This window comes from Lycium barbarum, chromosome 7 (genome assembly GCF_019175385.1).
Source record: "Lycium barbarum isolate Lr01 chromosome 7, ASM1917538v2, whole genome shotgun sequence".
NCBI classification, from domain to species: Eukaryota; Viridiplantae; Streptophyta; class Magnoliopsida; order Solanales; family Solanaceae; genus Lycium; species Lycium barbarum.
Window position 1 is genome coordinate 54,117,420 of NC_083343.1, and position 26,243 is coordinate 54,143,662.

Consider the following 26,243-nt stretch of genomic DNA (forward strand, 5'->3'; position numbering starts at 1 on the left):
CGGCTCAAATAGCAACAACCAACCCAATCAACAATGCCAACAATATCAACAATCCATTAGAAATGCATTCTAACATAAATTGTCTTCTTTTTCAAATAATGCAACAACTTCCAAACCAACTTTACACTTTCAAGTCAATATCAACCTTCTCATATTCATTTACTAATCAAGATCATTACAATACAATTTGGAAATATTTCATATCATTTCCACAAAATATTCACAAGGTATACAAAATATACAAACTTTCCACCAAAGTCATAATTCATCCAAAACTTCTAATATTCAACCTACCTATCAATAACATATTTCCATCTTCCAATTTCATCAACCATAATCATAATTCACATCTTAACAACTTCATTTCCATAATATCACAAAATCATTCTAAAGTGACATAATCTTCTACATTCCAACTTCAACCAAAATTCATTCAACTTTCATTCCCAATATAATTTTCACCATAACCACAACATAAAATTAACTCATTTTGGCTATACAATATTCACATGCACACGGCTACTTACACACATATAAACACCATACAAACTTCCATACTTTCATGAATTCTAACCATTTCTACATACTACAACATAAATAAACCCTTCATACCACATAAAAAGGGATTAATTCTTACCTTTTTCTCCTTACTTCTTCACTTGACCAAGGTGTGCATTTGATGAACCAAGGGTTCTATCTTCCAAAATAATTACACCAAGTTGTAGAGGACCCTTGAATTAGTGGGTATACAACAAGAAAATAATTTTTAGAACAATATTTCATGGGGTGAAAATTCCCCCATCTTGGCCGAAATGGCCATGGAGTTTTCTCCTTGTTCTTTCTTTTCTTTCTCTCAAGTTTTCTTGAAACTTCTATGATTTATGACTCATCCAAGGCTCTTATATTAATTAGCACATGGAAATTTAATTAAACTATGGGTTGGGCCTCACTTGGCCGGCCACCCCTTAAACATTGGGCCTAATATTTTTTTTTTCATTTTTTTTTGGGCCAACTCGGTTGGTCACGAGTTGGGCCTAGCCCACTGACCTTTCAACCTTAAAACATCCATATCTCCTTGTACCGATGTCACCTATAGGCCCACGATCTACCGTTGGAAAGCTATTTCAATTATCTACAACTTTTATTTCTGGGCGTTTTCCAAAATTCCAAACTTATAATGCCGATTTTTCCCCTCCAAGTCAGGTGATCCGAAAACGTTTTCTTAAAAATATCCGTTTGGAGGGCTTCCACTTTGATTTGGCCCCAGGGCCCTTCACGAGTTGTGTTTAACTTTACATATGCGATTCATATAACTTGTCACATGTCCCAAAAAAAATCTTGACGTGTGGGCCCCACCTCGACTTACAAATAATCCGACGTTCGAAAATACAGGATATAACATCCTCCCCCCCTTTAAAACATTCGTCCTCGAATGTTCGACTGTCCTTATGAAGTTTCATCATATTTCGGGGAGGTTCCTTTCTCTCCTTCAAAATTATTTTCAATGTTACAATTACCATCAACATCTTTCACCCCTTGTCACACTTCTCAGTTACTTACAACGTTATCATAATCCCATGTCATATCGAACAGATTCATAACTAGGGTCAGACGCACAGAAGCATACCGGACAGATCCATAATCAGAGTCAGATGTACTGAACTATGGCGGACAGATTCGTAGTCAAAGTCAGACCTATGGAAGTATGTCAGACGTTCCGTGATCAAAATCAGATGTACAGAGATGTATCAGACAAATTCGTAATTAGAGTCGAACGTACAGAGGCATATCAGACAGAAACGTAATCAGATCCAGAAGTACAGAGGAATCATAGATAGAGCCTCATCAAAGTCAAAGGTGCAGAAGTACAGTCAGAGGCGCAGAAGTATAGCAGACAGAATCTTGATTAGAATTAGACCACTTCCACTAAGGCTTCAGTGATTTACGAAAATTTCCCTTGTCGACGTTTCATTACTCACCCTGATCGTTGTACCACGAGTTATTTCATCAAAGTATCCAATCAAATATAACAAATAAGTTTGTATCCTTATGGAACTCTACTGACCCTGTACAATAGCCCTTAGGCCCTTTCTTACTTTCTTATGCATACCACTTCCTTATCGTTGTTGCGCTGTTACAGAGGTACACTTACAATATTTTCCTTCACCATATTTCTTAGATTTTTATTTGGATACCCTTCTTATTCCTTTGATACATAACATTCCCTTATTGTGTCTCATCGCAAAAGTGCAATCACAATATATCTATTCGCAATGTTTCCAGATCCTCATTCGGACTCTTTTCCAATTTCTTCTTACTCGATCTGCGTGACTCCTATAAGGGTACTGGCTACTCCACACATTCTCTTTTTCTTTAGGTTACCCCAAATTTCCATTCATAGCTTATACTTACATTTGTGAAAATTTGTATCCTTCCCAGGGGGTCACCCATCCCTGAATTGCTCTGGCTCCAGCACGCTTAACCTCAAAACTTTCATGTGTTTTGATGCGTTAATGGTAATATAATTGCGTCGACTGCCCCACACGACCTTTGTCACGTAATTTAGGGCCGATCGGGGTCTTAGTAAATTTTCGGAAAGTTTTCATAACGGGTCCCACTCCGGTCTAAACCATACAATTACCATGTTGCCCTTCTGAATCTTCAATTTTCACTTTCATCTGGGTTTTCTAGATTCACACTGGTGGCGGGGACATCTCAGTCGCCCTTGTTTTTAACCACTGGGTCTTTAATCCCTTTTTTTTTTTTTTTCCGTTGTCGTCATTGAATAATATTCTACAGAAATCATACACACATAGGAAGCTCTAGGAAACTCATATACTTATAAATGATCAATCTTGGGTCTGACATGGGGAGCTGCCGTGGGAAATGTGTCCATCATCATCATCGTCTGTCTGCCCCCCACTCGTCTGGCTCCCGCTATTACCTGCATCCGAATCGGAGGAGTATAGGTAGCCCGGCAATTCCTGGTTCACTGATGGCCAGGACAAAGGACTGGAGTAGGGCGTAACACTCTCCAGGGAGGCCTGTCTGACATAGTGCTCCACCACGGGAGCTGCTGGCATGTCCCCGGAAACCTCCTCCTCCGGCGTCCCAGAGGAATGCTCTAGTGGATCTGTATCGTGGATATCCTCTTCTCTTGGGGTAAGGAACTCTGGAGGTATCGTCGCCGGATCCTCCGAAGGGTCTGTCTCAATCGAGTAGCTGGGGCTCTGCTTACTCGGTCTTGGTGATATCCTGGGGGCCTTCTTAGCACCCCCATCCACATCGTCAGAAGCTGCCCTTTTCATTCTTTATCAATCCACAATCACCTGCAGGAAGTGGGTCAGAAATAATTTCCCAATTGCTTACACTGTTGCTCGTTGGAGCCTCGCCGTAGATACATCAATTCGTAGGAAAAGAAACATCCTAACCATACGGCTCTATCGCACGATCTAAGATTCAAAGAAAGGGTAACATCCTAAATGTCCTGTATCCTCCTGTTCATAGATGTGGTGCACAACACACCGATAAACAAGACTCTACTAGACACGGCCTGTAGACATTCTGAGGACAAACCGCTCTGATACCACTTCTGTCACGACCCAACCCCGTGGGCCGTGACTGGTATCCTAACTGGATACCCGTACGTAATTACCTACCAGAGTTGGCGTGCCCAAAAAAACTAATTCACATTAGCTGTACACGGATCCATAATAAAATAAAATACAGCGCACGAGAACATATACATACATAAGCATACTTAGACTTACACTTAAGCCGTTAAGGCTATCATAGCAGACAGAATAGCAAACTCGTACATACCTACCTGAACAGTGACAACCCATAACCCACATACATATCTACAGGCCTCTAATCGGACATACAGAAGCACATGACGGGACAGGGCTCCGCCGTACCCCAAGTTACCATACATACAGAATATATAGATGTCAGAAGATATATACCAAAAGTACACGCTCCGGATCAAAGCAGCTCTCCCAAAACAGCAGAATCAGTGTCCTAGACTGACGGCGTATCACCGGGTGCGTCTGTACCTGCGGGCATGTAACGCAGCCCCCGAAGAACCGGGGATCAGTACGAAAAATGTACCGAGTATGTAAAGCGAAAATATAACAAATATAATCATAGTCTGAACCAGAAGCACATAAATATAGCGGACAGAATCGTAATCCAAACGGACGGGCAGAAATGTACCGGACAGAATCATAATCCAGCCGGACAGACAGAATCATAATCCAGACGGACGGACGGAATCATAATCCAGACGGACGGACGGAATCATAATCCACACGGACAGACAGAATCATGCATGCAGAGTCATACAGAGTCATATGCTTATACAGATGCAGATAGCATATACATACATACATACAGATCCCGGCCCTCTCATGAGGGACGCGGTAACAGAACCCGACCCTCTTAGTACGGAACGCGGTGGACAGACAGATCAGATCATATGCCATCCTGGCCGCCAACCCCATACACACATCATAATATCATATACAGATGTAAATAGATCCCGACCCGCACACCGAGGGACGCGGTAAACAATGCAGTGGAATATGCACGATAACAGAACCTGGCCCGGGCGCAGTGAAGGAAGCGTTGAGGCATCCACGAACAGATTAATGAGAAACCACATACATACAGATCATCATACAGACTCAATGGAACTGAAATAGGACAAACGGCAGGTCAAATCAAAGTATTCGGACAGTATTCAAAATACGCGCCTATATATCACTTGGGATGGCACGACAGATTATTACCAGGATCAGATTTCCAGATGTCAAAAATATTTTGTCAGATTTATGAAAATAGTCATAACGCTTGCCATATAACGGATAGAATATTAGTCCAGATGTTGTCTGAGAAAATTGGACAGAAACAAGGTAGTTAAAGTTATACAGAAAGTATCGGGCTTTGTGGGCCCACCTCGGACCAACTCGAGGCGGCGTACGTAAATTACAGATAATAGACCTTATGAGGTCGTCCATAATCATTTAGAAGCATACCGACTCCGTTTAGGAAAGTTGCATACATAAAGTTTACTTTAAGGGCAAGTTATAAGAAAACTGATTTAATCTTACTAAAGGAAATGGAGCGGACTTCAATCTCGAATTCCGAAGAACAGAGTCGTATCTAAGGCTCGCAGTCGAGCCTATTACGTCTAGAACATGCCTGAGAATGAAGGGGTAGGCTTTACATACCTTATTCGCTCCTTACGCCTTTCCAAATTCAAATCCCGTTTCGTCCGAAATCTGCATTTGGTCATGTTTACCAAATATTAATCATAGGGCCTAAAGGTTCAATTTTTGCCAATACTTGTCTACGGAAATTTGGGCAGCATCTCCCCTATACATACAACATCCCCGAGATTCAACTCGGCTCAAATAGCAACAACCAACCCAATCAACAATGCCAACAATATCAACAATCCATTAGAAATGCATTCTAACATAAATTGTCTTTTTTTTTTCAAATAATGCAACAACTTCCAAACCAACTTTACACTTTCAAGTTAATATCAACCTTCTCATATTCATTTACTAATCAAGATCATTACAATACAATTTGGAAATATTTCATATCATTTCCACAAAATATTCACAAGGTATACAAAATATACAAACATTCCACCAAAGTCATAATTCATCCAAAACTTCTAATATTCAACCTACCTATCCATAACATATTTCCATCTTCCAATTTCATCAACCATAATCATAATTCACATCTTAACAACTTCATTTCCATAATATCACAAAATCATTCTAAAGTGACATAATCTTCTACATTCCAACTTCAACCAAAATTCATTCAACTTTCATTCCCAATATAATTTTCACCATAACCACAACTAAAATACAACATAAAATTAACTCATTTTGGTTATACAATATTCACATGCACACGGCTACTTACACACATATAAACACCATACAAACTTCCATACTTTCATGAATTCTAACCATTTCTACATACTACAACATAAATAAACCCTTCATACCACATAAAAAGGGATTAATTCTTACCTTTTTCTCCTTACTTCTTCACTTGACCAAGGTGTGCATTTGATGAACCAAGGGTTCTATCTTCCAAAATAATTACACCAAGTTGTAGAGGACCCTTGAATTAGTGGGTATACAACAAGAAAATAATTTTTAGAAAAATATTTCATGGGGGGAAAATTCCCCCATCTTGGCCGAAATGGCCATGGAGTTTTCTCCTTGTTCTTTCTTTTCTTTCTCTCAAGTTTTCTTGAAACTTCTATGCTTTATGACTCATCCAAGGCTCTTATATTAATTAGCACATGGAAATTTAATTAAACTATGGGTTGGGCCTCACTTGGCCGGCCACCCCTTAAACATTGGGCCTACAATCTCCTTATCCATATCTCCTTGTACCGATGTCACCTATAGGCCCACGATCTACCGTTGGAAAGCTATTTTAATTATCTACAACTTTTATTGCTGGGCGTTTTCCAAAATTCCAAACTTATAATGCCGATTTTTCCCCTCCAAGTCAGGTCATCCGAAAACGTTTTCTTAAAAATATCCGTTTGGAGGGCTTCCACTTTGATTTCGCCCCAGGGCCCTTCACGAGTTGTGTTTAACTTTACATATGCGATTCATATAACTTGTCACATGTCCCAAAAAAAATCTTGACGTGTGGGCCCCACCTCGACTTACAAATAATCCGACGTTCGAAAATACCGGATATAACACTTTATTTTTTTTTGCTCTTGTTTTGCTTTGTTTTGTTCTTCTTTTCAATTCTTGAACTTTCTAAAAAGGAAGATGACTCATATACTTATTTCACACATGGAGAATTATTCATTAATAAGGTGGGTTTGGGCCTATTTGGCCGGCCACCCCTTAATGTTGGGCCCAAATTTTTCTCTTCCCTTTTCTTGGCCCAATGGATTTAAATCCTTGTTTTACAATTCCCGAAACTAATTTCCGAAATTCTAATTTTGCCCTTAACCTTCCCCGACACTTTCACATTAATATTCCTTCATGCACAACTCCTATGTCAAATAAAATCAAATTTGACCTCATTTCTCAAAAATCCAAGATATTTCAAATTTTCCAAACGCGTGAAAACACGGGATATAACAATGAAGATGAGAAATATGACCATTAAGTCATCTTTTGGTCTTATTTATTAAACCTCCATGTGGGCCTAAGACCACTCCTTATTGGACGGCCCACTTGGCCCCTTTTTGCTTCAAGACCATTTTTTTTTTGTTTTGGAATTCATGAAAAATTATTTTTTCAATTTCCAAATTTGCCCTTAGCCTTTCTTACTATTTCCACTTCAAAAAATTTCATAACAACCTGTGTATTAAACAAGATCAAAATATAGCCTTGGCCTTAACTTCTCGCGATTATCTCGAATTATCCGAACGTACAAAATACGGGCTATAACATCCTCCCTCCCCCCCTTTAGAACATTCGTCCTCGAATGTTCATCAACTAATCTTATGGGGTCTTATAACACTTCGGGGGGAGGGGGGTCCCTCTTATAGTTGCCCTTTTCTTCATGGTCATTCCTTATCTTTCACCCTATTTCCTTTATGATCGAACTCCTCGGTCTTTACATGAGTCCTCATTCCGTGTCATGGGTTTTCTAATTCGCTGCGCCAAGTCTTTATCCTTGTTCTTCCCAGGTCATCTCTCGACAAAAGTATACTTGTCTTTGATTTCTTTGTATTGGCGCTCGTTTCGTCCATCGTTATTCCTTGTTGGCTCTCCGGTGTGGATTCCTTACAAATATGATCGAGCATCACTTCACATCGATGATTCGTATAATTTCATAGCGTATATTCTCATGTTCCGTATAATTAATGGTCCATGAACTATTTTCTAGTATCCGGTGGACTCTTTTACTTCATTCATAGGTGCTGCGTTCTTTCTTTCTTTCAAAAATTCCCAGACTACCAATTGTTGATACTTTCGTTATAATAGTCTTTCTCGTCCGAAATATCCTTTGAATCTTATCATTTTCTCCGTTGTCCTTTATGAACTTAGCTCGTGGCCATTTTCTTGCTAATTTTATTACTCTTTAAAACAGATCACTGCGTACTTAGGTACGGCGCCAGTTTGCCCGATATGAGGGATTCAAATCATGGCATAAACATATCATAATTCATGTTGGCAAGAAGAATTCTCTTAAGGTATCTTTCATCCTTTCCCTTCATGTCGACCTCACGGTATACTCATTGTCAATTCGTTTCTACTTCTTTCATGTATTCTCCTGGTATACCGATAGGTTTTGAACTCTGGCCCCGAGCTAATAAATTTCCTTTTCTGGCGCTTGAAAGTGTTGTGATTCCTTTAGCCCCACTTATTGAAATTGGTTCTCGAACCTCACACACTCCTCTTTTGTTCCATTTTACCACACTTTATCCTCTTCACATGCCTATCTTTGAGTTTTTACCCAAGTAGTCTCGTGCTTTGCCGATAGTTTCTCTCGGGGGTTTCACTCACCGAGGTTTCTTACCTCTCACCTTCTTCCGACATTTTGGTCTCTTTGCCTTCCATTTACTCACTTTCTTTCTTTTCCAAATATCGTTGTATTAGAATTTTCCAATCTTAACCTGTAGTGAAAATAACATCAGCTTACCTTGTAACACTTGTACCATCTATTTTTGTTGTCACTTGAACTTCGGTACCCTTGCTCGATTGAGGCCTTCCATACCGTAGCACCGGTCGCTGGGACACACATCACATGCCCACCGATACATTCACATGTGGGATATCGCACGCATTCATATATATATATATATATATATATATATATAATTACTATTAACTAGCCCACGAAATACTTCCAAACGCTATTCAAGCCTATCTAAATCCCAGAGCTGTGACGCACTTTCTGTCTCTTCTCCAGTCTAGCCTGTCTCGTCCTATGTGGCCTCTTATGGTCTCCAACCATCCCATATACTCTAGTTTCCCTTAGGCTATTCTAATTTTTCATTTGCCTCTTATGCCTAGATTTATAGAATTTCTTGCGCACTTCCCAGGGGGTCACCCATCCTAAGATTTCTCCCACCTTAGTATGCTTAACCTCAAAACTTTGATGAAATCCAGTGCCTTAATGCTGATATAATCGCGTCCACTTCGCCGCATGACCTTCATTACATAACCTGGAGCAAGTCGAAGTCTTACAGATTCCGAGACATTTTCGTAACATGGACTTTCCTTTACAATTACTATTTTACCCTTTTCGATCCTCAATATTCACCTTTCACCTGTGAGTATGGTTACCTTTTATCCCAGATTTCCAGATTCCCGATGGTGGGGAACATACCTTCTTGGCCATTACTTATAAATACTTCGGGTATCAGTCTGTTCGGATTTCCACTAACCATTCCTACATAATAATCTACAACAAAACTGATTGTCAACTTTCTCTGAATCCCCCAGTAGACCTTGTTCTTACTAAACCTCGGATATTATCCATTTTAATCCTCTGGACTGCTAATCATCTTTCTCACAATCATTTCTCACGCCATACCCAAATCCGTAGCTCCTCTAAAATATCACATCCCATTTATTGTCTATTTACGATATTTCCTTTCCACACTTCTTCCTGTTAGGCATACCCAACAATTCTGGCAGGATCTCCTTTACCATTCTTACTATTCAAAATCTGTACGTAGCAAATATCGACAATACCTCACAGAACATACAACTATATGACACATTCCAGCCATCCAGTGCTTCCAGTTTCAGGTAACAGAACAAATATATCAAGACTTACCTCTGTGACTTGCCATATCGTCACTCACCTTCTTCCGTCGTATGTAAGACTTATATAAGGAATCTCATTTCTTATGACTTGGCTCTATCGCACGATCTAAGAAAGAAAGAAGGTCAACAATCCCTAGATACCCTGTAGCCTCCTGTTTATAAATGTGGCCGGCTTCACACCCATAAACAGGAATCTACTGGACACGACTTTGCAGACAACCCCTAGGACGACCTGGTCTGATACCACTTTGTCACACCCAAATATTGATAGGGCATGATGGGCACCCGACCCTTATTTAGAGCCGAGCGAACCCGCTGACTCTTATTACACACATAATCTCTTTGGACTCTTAAATCAAATAAAAATGAAATACATAATGAGAGCTTTCAGAAATATTCTTTTTCGTTGTTCTCAAATCAAACAAAATCTGTAATCATATCGAATTTATCACATAACACAGAATGACACATCGGCTCATGGAGCCGCTTGCAAAACTGACATTCTATACCCACGACTCTGTCTGAAAAGGCTCTAACATCAATAAGAAATCATAACATATATAGTCTCACTCGGCAACACTCTGAAAAGAAGTGGAGTTCGCCAATCTAGCTAAAGCATTTTCTAGCAATGTCCTTTACTCATCTGGGTGTACCTGCGTGGCATGAAACGCAGCCCCCGAAGAAAAGGGGTCAATACGGAATATGTACTGAGCATGTAAGGCATGGAATACAGAAAACAGAACCATAATCGAAACAAGCAGTACAAAAGGTAAGTACATTAGCCAGAATACCAGAGTCCTTATCTTCCGAACGCAAATCATGTATACCGATGTCATATGTTAGAAAAAGTACAGAAAATAAGTAGATCATCCAGAGTGCCACAATGCTTACTTTCCAAACACAGACCATGCATGCTTAGTGCTGCGGGACGTGCAGCCCGATCCACATATATATATACTATATTGTTGCGGAACGTGCAGCCCGATCCATTTATATATTATATTGATGCGGGACGTGCAGCCCGATCCACATATATATATACTATATTGCTGCGGAACGTGCAGCCCGATCCATTTATATATTATATTGCTGCGGAACGTGCAGCCCGATCCATATACATATATTATATTGCTGCGGAACGTGCAGCCCGATCCATATACATATATTATATTGCTGCGGAACGTGCAGCACGATCCATATACATATATTATATTGCTGCGGAACATGCAGCCCGATCCATATGCATATATTATATTGCTGCGGAACGTGCTGCCCGATCCATATGCATATATTATATTGCTGCGGAACGTGCAGCCCGATCCATATACATATATTATATTGCTGCGGAACGTGCAGCCCGATTCATATATAACGTAACATGTTAGTGCCGAGTATAACATACACTACAAGAAAAATGACCATTAGCGAAGGGAAAACTGGTCCCTAAAAGTGTGATTCTAGTCCCTAAAGGTCAATAGCGACCAGAAAAATCTGGTCCCCACCCGTCGCTATAGGCTCCGCCGCTAAAGGTCAATAGCGACGGAATTTTATTACTGGTCCTTAAAGAGTTTTAACGACTGGAGGAATTCTGCTTCCTAAAACACTTTTAGGGACCATAAATCTAGTCTCAACGCATGGATTAACTGGTCCCTAAAAATTTTAGCAACCAGTTTCTACTGGTCCTAAAAAGTAATTATGATTAAAATGTGGTCTTTACCTGTCATTTAGTTTTCAAAATTATACAATTACCAGTATAGACAATCACAGGCACAACAACAAAATTATCAACAAAAAATGAATGCTTTCATTTACAAATATTAGAATAGGTAATTAATTACAAAAAAAAGTACTAACATCTAGCTTGTAATACAACCAACTGTTTACACAACTACTCAGCAAAATATAATTTCTTTCCTAGCTACTTGTATGAAGTCTTCAATACTCTCATCTTGACTTGTAACTAAAACTCTTCAAACCCTGTAAACAATAAACAGTAAAATCTCTTTAGAAAATCATAAAGATCGGATTAAGCATCTAAAAGATAACATAAATGGAGAGGATCACTTGGTGGCAGGGAAAGAGTTCATCACTTTCTTCAGCAATACACGAAAACTGAACACATCTTGTTAATTAGTACTTTGTAAAACCAACACTTGAATTTGTCTCAGCAATTATCACTAATTAGATCGTAGAATTAGACTTAAAAATAGTTTCCCGTCATTGTGTTTTGCTACAAAACTTGAAACTTTCATTTCAGTACGAAGTTGAAGCAACCTCTTCAAAGTAACACTGAAGAAGTCTTGACCCGTCAATGAATTTAAAAGGAAGAGCTTTGGAACTGTAGTAGAGGGACCAAAGATAAACATTTCGTGTCTTGATTTCCTATTGCTTTTGCGTTAATTCATAGGCAGGGTCGTGAGAATCCTGGAATGACAAGTTATAAGATCTTAGAAAGCATTTGAAAAGCTACTTTTCAAGCTAAAGATATGCTTAGATAGACCTCATTCTTAAGAGGAAGACGAAAAAACAAAGAAATAACCATCTACTTCCCTAACCCCCATTGAGAAAAGAGGAGATGGAAAATATAATGAATAAAAGATGAGAGGATATTCTACATATTACTTGCGGGTTCTTCACCTCATACAGTAATTTATCCTTCCTTGTGCTCTGTTTCAACTTCTTACTAAAAGTATCCTTTATAGTATGTTCATTTTTTCTTGTTATCTCAAGTGGATCTATACTATTAAATTGTAGCAGCAGCCAACTTTTGAGACCGATTTGCATAGGCTTTTCAGTTTCAAATTTAACAAGTTAAAGAAGATTGATAAGTACAGATTGAAGAGTAGAAGGTTTTAACACCAATTCAATTGATTATGGCAACCTTGTGACTGCTCATGCTATCAAATGAAAGCTCAAATATAAGATTTTTAGTCCTGCTGCTAAGAGCATTTTTTTTATGAAGTTGTAGAGAGGCAATTTGCAAAAGAAAAAAGTATGAGAGAGCATTGTTTGCCTCAATAAAATGTCTAAGTCTGCCAGCTAGAGAAGAAGAGAACTAACAAAAAATCTAAAAACTATCCAGTGCACAGTTGCAAGATAAAATAAGATTCCAGCTACCAGACAATTTTAGCAGCACATCTCCATTCAAAATAAAATTTCAACAAGCACAAAATCTCCAAAAATCAGCTAACAGAATGTTAAACAAATAACAGCAAGTACACAAGTAAATCTGCGCTTCAACATTTTTATTTGATTGTTAGAATTAGCACTTCAACATTTCATATATTTAAAATTAGCATTATATTTAAGTTCTACAAATTAACACAATAGATTTGAGAAATCATACTTGTTTCAACAATTTGGGTGTATTGCATAACTTGATCAATAGATGGAGAAAATGGAGTATCAGTTTGTATATGTCCTTCCCCAAGAACCAATGAGTTTTTATTCGTTGTTCGCATTTCTTAAGCATAAGACATTGTAGAATCTGATCTTGTAATATTAGAAGGTGTTGGCATACCTTGACTAGAATAAAAAGCACTCTTATGCAAGGATCCCACCTTATTTCAAGACACCCCCAAAAAGCACATAGATCTAAGACCTCAGCCTCGTCCTTTCGCTATAGCACCTGGTGCAAGGAAATCACATTAGTGAAAAGTTTAAGAGAAAAGGCTCAAAATGGACCTCTATGTTATCCATTAGATATAACACCGTGTATAAGTACTCCTTTAAGTTTCTATTACTGGTGCACTTCTAGTCTTGCGTTAATTTTTTTGTATAGAACTAACGGTGGATTAAACTGCACACTTTCCCTATCTTTAAAATAGATTCCATATTGACTTTCTATCCTACTCTTCTTAAATAGCTTCGCACCACCTCAGATGCCAAAAAATCAGTTGTATAGGACAACTTTGCACCAACATACTACATCGAAAATGCAACACATACAGAGGTCTAGCTAAGTCATCCAAAAAAATGCAAGCATCGATAAAATTCCACCAATTTTAGGAACAAAACTGCACCAAATCATGAGATCAAAATAGCAGCAGCACTACACCAGAATATTAACAAAAACAACAGTAATTTGGATACCTATAACATGCACAAAATCTTAATACTATTTCAGACTTGACAAAAATGAATAGCTATTAAAAACAAACATTTCATTCTCACCTAAAGTGCACCATCTTTACATATACCAAAACTGATCTAGAAATGCAATATTATATAAATGTCCATCTTTCAAAAAATTACGCTGCATCCCCAATGAAACTGTACCGGTAAGATATATAAGAGCCCAATATTAGGCGAGGAACCGCACCAAAAATATATAGGTAAGACCATTTTATCTTTCGAAGAGTTATTGAACGAGATTGCTCGACTGAAGGTTCTGATTTAAGGGACTAGCTCATTAGCGGTAAAGTGCTTTTCCAACTAGAATTTAGAGTGAAAATGGAAAACTACATTGTATAGGTCACTTGAGTACGCCGTTAGTTCTACACGTAAATATTAATCCAGGACAAAAAGTGCACTGGTTATGGAAACTTAAAGTACTGTTTGTGCAACTGGTTATGTTTGAGGAACTATTTTGATTCAAACCATCAGCATTAAAATTTAGTTGTACAAATTAATAACATAATGAATTTGAAAAACCATACTTGTTTCAAATGATTGGTTGTACTGCATAACGTTTTCATTTTTTTGGACATATGGACATCTTATTTGATACAATTTTCCTGTTCTTGTAATAGCATAAACCAAAAACTTTTGCACCATCGATTAAGTAGGTTTCATCAAGTCAATTATCAACAAGTGGCGTCCAATGCTTACTTGGTGCCATAACCTTGGATTAAATAAAAATCAGATTAAGAAAATTAGGATTAAAAAAGTACTAAGGTGCACCTTACTTATCAAAACGAAAGGTACTAAGCACATTACTTTTATTAAACTTGTCGACTCATGATTAAAACCTCCTATGACATCACAAGAATGAGATAAGCTACTGATTAATATGCATAGCGTATAACATACAATTGCTCAAGCACATGAGAAACTAAAACACATAAGACACTTTAAAGCTAACTCACTGAATTTTCTATCTTACCTTTAAAAAAAAAAAAAAGAGATATGATACACTAGCTATTATCCCACAATAACAAAAACTATAATGACTAAGGAGAACTAAAGCAACCTATTGGGAAGCACAAGAACATGGAAATAATATATTTCTTCAACATATAAAAAAAATCAGTCAGTACACTCTATTTATGCAGTGACAAAATAATACTTGCACTCTATCAATAATAAAATTTTCAATCAAAACAGGCCCTACAATATAATGACTTGAATCAAAACTGAGTCCATATTATAATGCTCGAACTGAAGTAATTTTTTGGCCTAACACAACAGAGTGACAGACACACACACAAACACATTTTATAACTTCACTAAAATGAAAGACTAAAGTATAACCACACAAGAAAGCTACAAATTCACATTACAAAAATAGGTAAACCAAACCTTGAGGCCCAACTTTATAAAACTTCCGTTGTAAATCTTTTCTGACAATAAAACAGCAAAAACAGAACATTTATAACTGAAAAACTCCCTTAATCCCAATTTTAGAACACTTCCAATATAATGAACTTTTTCTTCCTTCAGACATCATTACTAAAAAATACTAAAAGTAAGTGTAAAATGCTAAATAACAGAAGAAATATACTACTACAAATGGCGCTTTTCAAAGTAGCACCGATATTTTACAAAAGAAACTGGCATAGTAGCAGAACATGAAGAACACTAATAGAGTACTATTATTTTTTCTTTTAAGGAATAAAGTAATGAAAAATCAAGTAAGAGGTGGGCTAAAAACATAATAAAAAAGCACCAACCAACTTAGATAGCTTAATAAAAGTAAAACTCACCCAAAGAATCAACCCGCAAAATCGTTCTCTAATGATTCATCTGAGAGTGTAAAACTTGGGGGAAAAAACACAAAAACCGAAATAAGGCATCCGCATTTTTAAATCTGCAAGCATTCGACACTCTGAATCATAATTCGACACTCTGAATACACTTCTGGAAATCAAATTATCAATTAGGAATCCCAAATAAATACAAGGTCACTTTTTTTTTTTGAACTGGCAGATAGCTTTTATTGCAGTATTACAGGACAAATTTAAAACTCAAGCACAAATGAAAAGTGCAATTTTAGTATCTCTGCAATAGTGATAATGCCATACCAGTTAACCTAATTGGATCAATATGAACATAAATGTTTTGCACAACTACTAACTAATGTACAATTTTCATCGAGCAGCTAAATAATAATTGGCGTTATTTGATTTCCCATCAGTTGAATAGGATATAGTCTGGTGCTTAGATTGAACTCTAGGGCTTGAGTAGTTGGTAAGTTTTAACAAGTACGAGGCAAATATGGTAGAACATCAAGAGGGTAGATACTGCAGACGTTAAATTGCAGTAGAAACATACTGCAGAGGTTAAATTGCAGTAGAAAAACACCAAAAAAAATATCTTTGACAAAAAACCTATGATATGTCTTATCCTTTCCTCATTATTTTTTTTTGATAAGTAAACATGTTAATACAGAAAAGCAATATTTGGGATGCAAATCATATGGGAAGTTGTATGCAGAAAACCCATCAAAGAAGACGAGAACTCCATACCCAACAGAAGAAAGCCCTTTTTCATTTGCTAATCCTTTTCACTGATTATACAAATAAAGAAAAAACACCAGATTGTCAAACCTTTTACCAATTTAATGTTAGAGAAGAAGAATAACAAGAGTAACTCGAATCAAGCGAAGCAAAAAAGCGAATTTAGTAGATAGAGAAAAAAAACTCGAAATAGGAGGCATACCTAAGATCCGAAAATGAGCGAGATGGAAAATTAGGGCAGACCTACAATCTGTGTTTTCCCAAGACACAGATTTACCCGACGGCCAGAGCTATGCAAGAGTACGCCGACGATGGGATGTGTAGAACTAGAAACTAGGGCAAAGCTGTGAGGCCTTTTTTTGAGAGTTTATCTTAATTTTTAGAACTTTTATTTTAGTAATACTACTTTAATTTTGGCGCCTTGTTTTTTGGGTGAAAACTTTAGTTTTCATTTTAGTACAGTTATTTTGGCGCCTTGTTTTTTGGGTGAAAACTTTAGTTTTCATTTTAGTACAGTTATTTTGGCGCTGATTTTTGAGAAAACAATAGTATTTTAATATTTTAGTATTATATTGGGGGCATTCAATCCCCACTCAAGACCCCTCAATTACAATTTGGGACCAGTTACTGATTTTTTTTGGGACCAGATTTAGGACCAATAAAATACAACATTAAGGACTAGAATATAATCTCATCCCAATAAGTATACTTTTAGAGACGGGATTATTAACTCGTCCCTAAATGTTGGTCTTAGATAAGCCTTTCTCTTGTAGTGATAGTGCGCACAATGACACAACCGGCTCGGGGCTCGGCGAACGATATACTAGTAGTACGCACGAGCAGAGTAGTGAGAAACCATATGCATATAAATCAATTCTGAGACTCGATGGACAAGTACACTTACCAACACCTGAAGGCTCAAAAACAAGTTTCGGGTCAATCCGACTTAGTATAAGAAAGTTATGGGCGTTTGAAGTACAAAACCTTCTACGAACGTTTCAGAAGCCATTTTCGGAAAATCAAAGCAACAATCATGTTAGGTACCTTTCAAATATCGTTATGGATCAAATCAGATAGAGCTTTTGAACCATATGTACGTATCAAAATGTATCAAAGACTCGATGGAATAATCAAACGTGCTATCATTTGAAAATCAAAACTTTAGTCATATCAATTATCTTTCGAATGCCATTCGGAAACATATCAAGCAGAACTTCGGACATCATAGATACTCATCAAAACCATATGAAATAGCTTACGGAAGTCAAGAATATTAGTCATCCTAGTGGCTCTAAGAATAGGAATTTCTTTGAAATCATACATATACGTCATCTGCTCGTTTCATAAGGATCATGCCAAAAGAAAGAAAGGGTAAGCCTTACATACCTGCTCCACGTCCTATTAGTTACGCTTAATTGTCCAAGCTCGTTATCGCTAGTCTACATTCAAGAAGATTTACATAATCATTAGATTCAACATCGTATACTTGTCTTAGTTATTCAAATGAATTCATTTATAGTCTGCCGAAATTTCGACAGCATTTCCCCTGTAAATACACCATCCCCGAGGATCTAACTCGGCTAATTTATCCACAACAATCCGAGAATTCAACTCGGCCAAATTATCAACAACAATACCAGCAATCATACTAACAACTTCAACAATCAATCCAAAATATATTCTAACATTAACAACCCTTGTCACATAATTCAACGGCCTTTCATTTATATCCAATTCAATCACATATAGTCAAGTTAACACCAATGATCCCACATTCAAGTATTAATCTGAAATCATTCTAACATGGTTCAAGAATACTTTAAACAATTCACATAATATTCCAAACAACCCAATCAACATATTACTTCACCCGAAACCTTCCAAATTCAACAAGAACAATGACAACATATTTCCATTCTTCAATTTCATGAACTATACCAATAATTCACACACTAACAACATTATTCTTATAATTACATGAAACCATATTAGAATCACATTAATTCCTCCAATAATTTCTCAACGATTACAACTTCATTTCAATTCATCCAACCTTCATTTTCATCATGGTATTCACAACCACAACAATCAAAATACTAAATAAAATCACTTCATCATGTCTACAAAACAGACTCTATATTCGGCCAACCACCATACCTACACGGCTCAACCCTAACACACATAATTTCATGAATTTCTACATACTACAACATTCACAACCATCCATAACATATAAAAGAAGACTAATTTTTACCTTTTTCCCTTAACTTCTCACATGGATATGGTTATGAACTTGCAACAAAGAGGGGTCTACTTGCTCCAACAATCATACCACGTTAAAGAGGGCCTTCTGATTGCTTGAATTGCTAGAAGAAAATAATTTTTTATCAAATATTTCAAGGGGTCACTTTGGCTCTCCCATGGCCGAATGGCCTTCTCATTTTTTTCTTTCTCCAAGCTTCTTGAATTCTCTATGGATGAAGATGAGAAATATGACCATTGAGTCATCTTTTGGTCTTATTTATTAAACCTCCATGTGGGCCTAAGCCCACTCCTTATTGGACGGCCCACTTGGCCCCTTTTTGCTTCAAGACCATTTTTTTTTATTTTGGAATTCATGAAAAATTATTTTTCCAATTTCCAAATTTTCCCTTAGCCTTCCTCAATATTACCATGAACCATCGTGTAAATTTCCCTTTTCGCCCCTAGCCTTTCTTACTATTTTCACTTGAAAATTTTTCATAAACAACCTGTGTATTAAACAAGATCAAAATATAGCCTTGTCCTTAACTTCTCGCGATTATCTCGAATTATCCGAACGTACAAAATACGGGCTATAACAATGAGAGTACCATAAGAGGTGCCCAGGTGGGTTAGCACCGGGTGCCCGTCATGGCCCTCCGGTTGGGTCGTTACCGAAGCATTCATTAATGATGGCTGCGCACTCTTCTTCCCAAAACAGCGTCCTTAAACCCTCTTCTAGATCTTTGTTGTTGTGATTCCATGGGCATGCTATAGATGAGGGAATGACTTTCTCATTTTAACGGGACCTCTTGGTCCATGTTCGGCTTCTTCCTCTTCTGCCTCACATGGCTTGTATCCAACCCCAAATTGATATTTCCCATTTTTGATACTCACTGGTTCTTTGATTCCTTGTAAGTTCCTTCCCAGACCTCTCCCAGGCTCAACCCCACTTCTTATATTAGTCGTAGCAACCATTTTGTAGACCGGTAGCATAGGAATATCTTTATCATCTCCCCTGCAATCTATCATGGCTAATTCAACAGTGTGAAAATCTGTACCAACTGGCGACTTCTCTATGACCGGTACTGAATTGTCTGGATAGTTGTGAATACTTCCTTTACCATGAATCATGACTTCTTGATCATGCCATATGAATTTGAAAGACTGGTGCAACGAATATGCCACGACTCCAGTAGTGTGCAGCCATGGTTGTCCCAATAATAAGTTGTAGCTTGTTTTGATATCCATTATGACAAACTCCACTACGAACTATGCAGGACCCATTTATATGTGTAGATCTATTTCTCGAATTAGGTCGCTGGTTGCACCATCATAAGCTTTTACAATGGTTTGACTTTGACAGATTTTGCCAACATCATATCCGAGCTGTTTCAGAGTCGTCACGGGGCATACATTAAACCCAGCCCCTCCATCAATCAGCACTTGAGGGATAATCTTGTCGCGGCATTTGACTATCATGTGTAAGGCCTTGTTGTGGGTCTTACCCTCTCTTGATAATTCGTCATCGAAAAATGATTCCCTATGCGCTTTCACAACATACCCGACAATCTGGCCTAATGTTTCTCTTGTCGCGCCGGCAGGCACTTGGACTTCATCCAAAGCTTGCATTAGGGCTATGTGATGTTGAGACGAACTGACTAATAATGACATTACTGATATCCTGGTAGGAGTTTTATGCAGGTGCTCAACAATCAAACAATTCTTGACCGGTATTTGCCTCCAAAAGTTTTCAACTTCGTCTTCGGTGATTGGTCTTTTCTGAGGATTTTCACGATGTGATGATTCGAGTACAGGCTCTTCTAGAGAATAACATCTTCCAGACCTGGTCATACCCTGAACCACAGCGACTATCTCTTTTCCTTTATTGACCATAGTCAGGTGCGGTGATTTGATCACAAAAGGCGCATTATCAACTAGCCCTGAAGTTGAGCAACTATTGAGGGATATTTCACCACGAAGGGCTCTTTCTTGGATAAAGCAGATGACTAGGATATCTCAGATTTCCTTGTCAAAGGGCCTAAAACTTCTTTTCGCTGTTGTAAGGACAAAGAGGCGATGGTCCATTCCAATCCTTCAATATCTATATGAATGATCGCAGGGCTCTTTTCCCAGTCATCACCTCTTTCTATCATGTCAATTTGATTTCCTCCATGCTTCAGGAGAGGATTTGTGTCCACATTTGGAGGTGTTGGTTCCAGGATAAGCTCATGATTGTCAATCATATCTTGTAGCTTATGCCTAATATTCGGTGGTATGCAACTTGGTTAGAATGATAGGCGCAACTGAAATCGGGCCTGTACCATCGATCTTTGGGATTAGGAGGCTTTTGTGGAACAACATTCGTTCGACTGACGTCTCTTAATTTGGCGAACAAACTAGCCCTTGATTCCGGTAAAGGAATGAATACTCTCATAGGTTTCTTTTGGGGGACTCATAGTTTGCTGGTAGAGGCTGGTTTTTGAAAGCCTGATTTTGTGGAGTTTTGTTATTGGGTGCTGGTATTGGATAATTTGGTCATGGAACTTGGTTGCTAGGTGCTAATATTTGATAATTTGGTTGTGGAGCTTGGTAGCCAGGTTGTGCGTAGCACACTGACATTGGGCTATATTAAGGTGAAGTGGTTATATAGCTGGTTGGTGGAGGCAATTGGTAGTTGTCTTGATTTTTGTGGGTTATGTCTCCTCCTCGGCGTTTTGGACTAATAGCTCTAGAAACATAGGCTACGTCTTCTTTCTTCTTTTTGCCACTCATGGCGCCAGACGCGCCTGATCTATTTAATACACTGACAATCCTGCCGGTCTTGAGGCTATCTTCGATGTCTTTCCCAACGGTAACTAAATCCGCAAAGGAGCTCCCATTCATAGTTATCATTTTGTGAAAACAATCAACTTCTTAATAACGTATAAATGCAGCTACCAACTCAGCTTCAGTCATAGGTGATTGCACACATGTCGCCTCGCCTCTCCAGCGACTGGCATATTCTCTGTAGGTTTCAGTTGATCTCTGATGCATTTTCTCCAATGAGAAGCGATCGGCCACGCTTTCCATATTGAAGCGGAATCTCTCCATGAATAAACTTGTCATCTCTTCCCATGTGTTCCACCGACTGATGTCTTGTGAGATAAACCACTCCACAGTTGTTCCTGACATACTTCGACTGAATAATCTCATGAGCAAAGCTTCATTCCCATCATTTCTGACCAACTGGTCGCAATAAGCTCTTAAGTGGGCCCTGGGGTTGCCCAAACCATTAAAATGATCGCATTTGCGAATTTTGAAACCTTCCGGTAGATACATCCCAAGTCTGGATGTATGTACAAATCACAGTATCTTAGCCCCGCTTTTTAGAGCCATGTTCTAGTTCAACAATTTTCTTCCCCATCTCCTCTCGATCTTGTTGATTCTTGCCTCAAAGAACATTTCAATGTTCTCCAGTTTTGGCGAGGAATCAATATGGGTTACATGGTCTTGAAAAGTAGCATTTGGTTGCGTGAGGCGGATTGTAGGAATTCCTGCTACCCTAGAAGCTTGATAAGTGTTTGTGTTATGAGATGTTGTAGCGTGAGCAGGTGTTTGGAAAGTTAGTTTTTGGTGGGAGGAATCCCCCACATGGGTGGTGTTTCGGCGTAGTGGGGTTTGAAAAGTAACCCAAGTCTGGGTTTGTGGGAAATGGTCAGGGATCGGTAATTCAAGATCGCGGAAAATGGGTGGAGGCCATCTTGCTTCAGTATTAGTAGTATTTTCTTTTTTATCCCTCAGGCGGGCTATTTCTTTTCTAGCTTCAGCCAATATCCTCATTAGCAGGTTAACGGCCTCTTCTAAAAGCATTCCAGCTATGTCAGTTATTGGGGTACCCTCTGCTAAAGCAGTTCTGTTTTGGTTGTTATTTGGCGGCGGAGTCTCAGGCATGTTTTCTTCTTGAGGGCTTAAGGACGCTACATCAACTTTTGATCGAGTAACTAGTGCAAGCGAATCGACCCCTTTCTATAAGAGAAAACAACTCTAAAGCTCCCAAGTTAGCGTTAAACTTAAACATGAAACAGAAGATATCACGTTGTTTGAAGTTTGTAGCACATAGATTCATTTGTTTTATTTCAACTCTTGATTGATTTACATTCCAAGGGTATTTTGGTATTTTTGTGTTCTTAGGAATATTGATTTTTGGTAAGTGGTCTTCATGTTTGATTCGCTTCTACCCATCCTGTACTAAGGGGGATTTTAACTTTTATTATAAAAGGACTGAGTCTTAAATAGACTGCCTACGTATCCCGTCAAAGAGAAATCCGGTCCATCCGTAGTTCTGGCATACACAGAAAAGGTTTTCCCCCATGCTACCCGAAACATAGCTTTCTACCCTTACCAGGCTTCTCACATATCACCAACGGGACATCAAGTCGGCGTGGTTCCGCTTACATAAAAAGGGAAAGGGATATTTATCTTATTGAAAGCAGTAAAGGGATACTTATGTTTTCTACCCAACCATACTAAGCAAGTCTTCATTGCCTTTTTCACCTTCATCTTCTATCCTTGTCTTCCTGTGACAATCCTAACATGGCCTTCATTCACAAGGCGTTCCAGTTCATGCTTGAAATCCACATATTCCTCAATGTCGTGGCCAGAGTGCCTGTGATGATACACACAAACCCTTTCTGTTGGAGGTCCTGGGCGACCCTGATAGGTTTGTGGCACTGTTCTTATATTATTCACACTACACAGTTGGTAGCAAATCCTGGCATATGACTGCTCGAAATTGTAGATATCGGTCCTCCAGAACCTAACCCTTGATATCCTTTCTGGATGATTTTTTCCTTGGTCGTGGGTCAGGAAAGAGTGAGGCCCCCATAGTTGGCTAATTCTCCCTTGGTCAATCCATTGGATCAACTTCCTTTCCAGTGCTCCACACTCATTGGCTGTATGACCCCACTGACTTTGATGGTAGAGGCACTTTCTGTAAATCATAGAGGGAGCACACAGCGGCAACAGATTTGGGCTTTGCGCAGACACTCCAAAACTCCCCAAAGTCTCTAAGAGCTCTTGTTTGGATATTTCTACTGGCGCACCCCAATTGTGTGATCTCGTGCCCTTAAGAACATTTGTGCATGAAACCGGAGGTTCCTCGAGCTGAGATTTGCGCGGGTCTCCATACACCTTCAGATTGGGGATAAGTAGTTCTTCATTTCCGTAAGGTATGGGGTCAAGCCCTTCTTGTTGACTGAGCGGGACATAACTCCCAAGTGGTGCTTCAGGTGTCTTTCCCTGTTTTACCCAATTAGCAGGGTGTTGCTTAGTTAGTTTCTCAACATAATCTAGGAGAGTTTCTTCTTCTTTCATTTTCTCATGGGCCGCCTGTCATGACCCGACTAGGGGCCATGACAGGTACCCGGGGCTAACCACCGAGCACCACTCATTTCCTTACTCGTCATAGTCATTATACACTTCTTTACCATTCATATACTCATAATCAAAAGACAACCATTTTTCATGTGAAAACATAATTAATTTTACATACATTAGCCCTTCGGCTAGCAAAATAATAATATATACACAATAGTAGCATCGTGAGACAGTACTACCCACACATGCGTATCTACGAGCCTCTACTAGAGTACTAAACATAGGGACGGGACAAGACCCCATCGTGCCAAAAATACCTACATATATTTATATATATATATATATATATATATTGGACTGCTCCTGTAGGTCTGTTGATGACTTCTACGAGTCCGGATCACCTCCCTGTCTACCTGTGGGCATGAACACAGCGTCCAAAGAAAACAGATATCAGTACGAACATTGTACTGAGTATGTAAGACATGAATGAAATGAACACAATAGAAGAATCATAAGACATAGGAGGAAGATATAACCTCCGTGAGTTTTATAGGTGAATACATTTCATACATACATCATATATTTATATAATCATAGTACATGTATCATCATAGCGCATATATCATTGCATCATCATCATCATCATCGTTAACCCGTGTCCGGGTAACCATAATATGCCGCCCACTAGTGGTGATCATGCCCGGCCCTCTAGGCACGGTGTAAACATAGCAGCCCGCCTTAGTGGTGACATGCCCGGCCATTTACGCACGGTGGAATCGTATGCAGCCCACCTTCGCGGTGACATGCCCGGCCAACTAGGCGCAATGGAATCGTATCGTCATATAATTAATCATAAACTCATCATTATTACTTATCTCATAGACATATCATGACTTAACATCATTATACATTTATCATTAAAAACATACATTAGGACTTGAAGGCAACTATGGCTATGTCGGGGTGACATAAGGTCGTGAACCCCCAATTATAGTATGGAGTAATCATCCACATCGTATCTCACCTTGAAGGAACTAACATGTTAAGGTGAGTGTATACAAGGAAAAGCATCAATGGAACCATACCTAGAATCGTTAGCTTCATGGACATCTTACTTTACTCTATGACCCTTTATACTTAACTCATCATCATCATTATCTTAGGCGTCGTATCTCTTTTCTTTATCTCATACACATATAGCTCATTACAGTAATGGACTCATAGTTCCTTTATTTAGGAAGATTATGGAAAATTTAGAAAATTCATATCATAGGAGTCATGCCTTAGAAAGAAGGGACTAGCCTTACATACCTCTTTCGTTTAGCGGTTTTCTCGCTTTATCGTTCCCCTTCGATGCTCACGTTTCTACCTTCAAGAGGATTCGCATCAACATTAGTTAATCGACTATAAGAACATGTTACTTTTTCTAGGGAAAATTGGGCAGCATTTCCTTTGTTTCTACTACTTTCTCCATATCATATACCAACTTCCAAACATCCATAACAACGTTTACAATATAATAGGCAACAATCATCATTCATCTACATTATCCACATTTCGCCATTTCACTCCAATTTCTCCATAATCATGGTCATAATTCATTATTGAATTTTCTCACATATAATACTTATTCCATGTTCTAAATGTCATTTATAGCGGACTTATAATCACAACTTACCAATATTCATAATTCACCCAAAACTACTACTCAACAATGACACTATTCCCACATTTATGATCCATTTTCTATACCTTTCTACAATCCAAGTGTTTTTAACTTCCAACACCTTAAACAACAAGGAATGATCATAAAACTCACCTTAGATAATGGAAGAATAAGCCTTGAGTGGATATTCTCTTCTTGCACAAAAACCCTAGCTCACTTCCCTTGGGATTTCTTGGCTTAGATGAACTTTGATAGTTTTTCTACACTTGTTTTTGTGGATTTGATGAAGTTAATCATGGATTTCTCTTAGTTTCATGTGGATGAATAATGGAGAGAGTTCTAGAGGATTCTTGAGGTGTCGAGACTGGAAAATGAAATGAAATAAATGAGAAAGGGTCTGTTATATCCCGTGTTTTCACACGTTTGGAGAAACTTGAATTATATGGGATTCTTGAGATATAAGATTAATTTTATATCTTGTTGAACATAGGAGTTATGCATGAAAGAATAGAGTCATGA

General features: G+C 38.4%; 1 long non-coding RNA gene across 1 annotated transcript; it reads right to left on the reverse strand.

Moving 5' to 3' along the window:
- Window positions 1-11,563: 11,563 nt before the first annotated feature.
- On the reverse strand, window positions 11,564-15,700 carry LOC132603435 (uncharacterized). Its single transcript, XR_009568299.1, has 2 exons — window positions 13,303-15,700; window positions 11,564-11,759 (listed from the first exon to the last, which is right to left on the reverse strand). It is a non-coding gene; the product is annotated as an uncharacterized LOC132603435 (long non-coding RNA).
- Window positions 15,701-26,243: the final 10,543 nt, after the last annotated feature.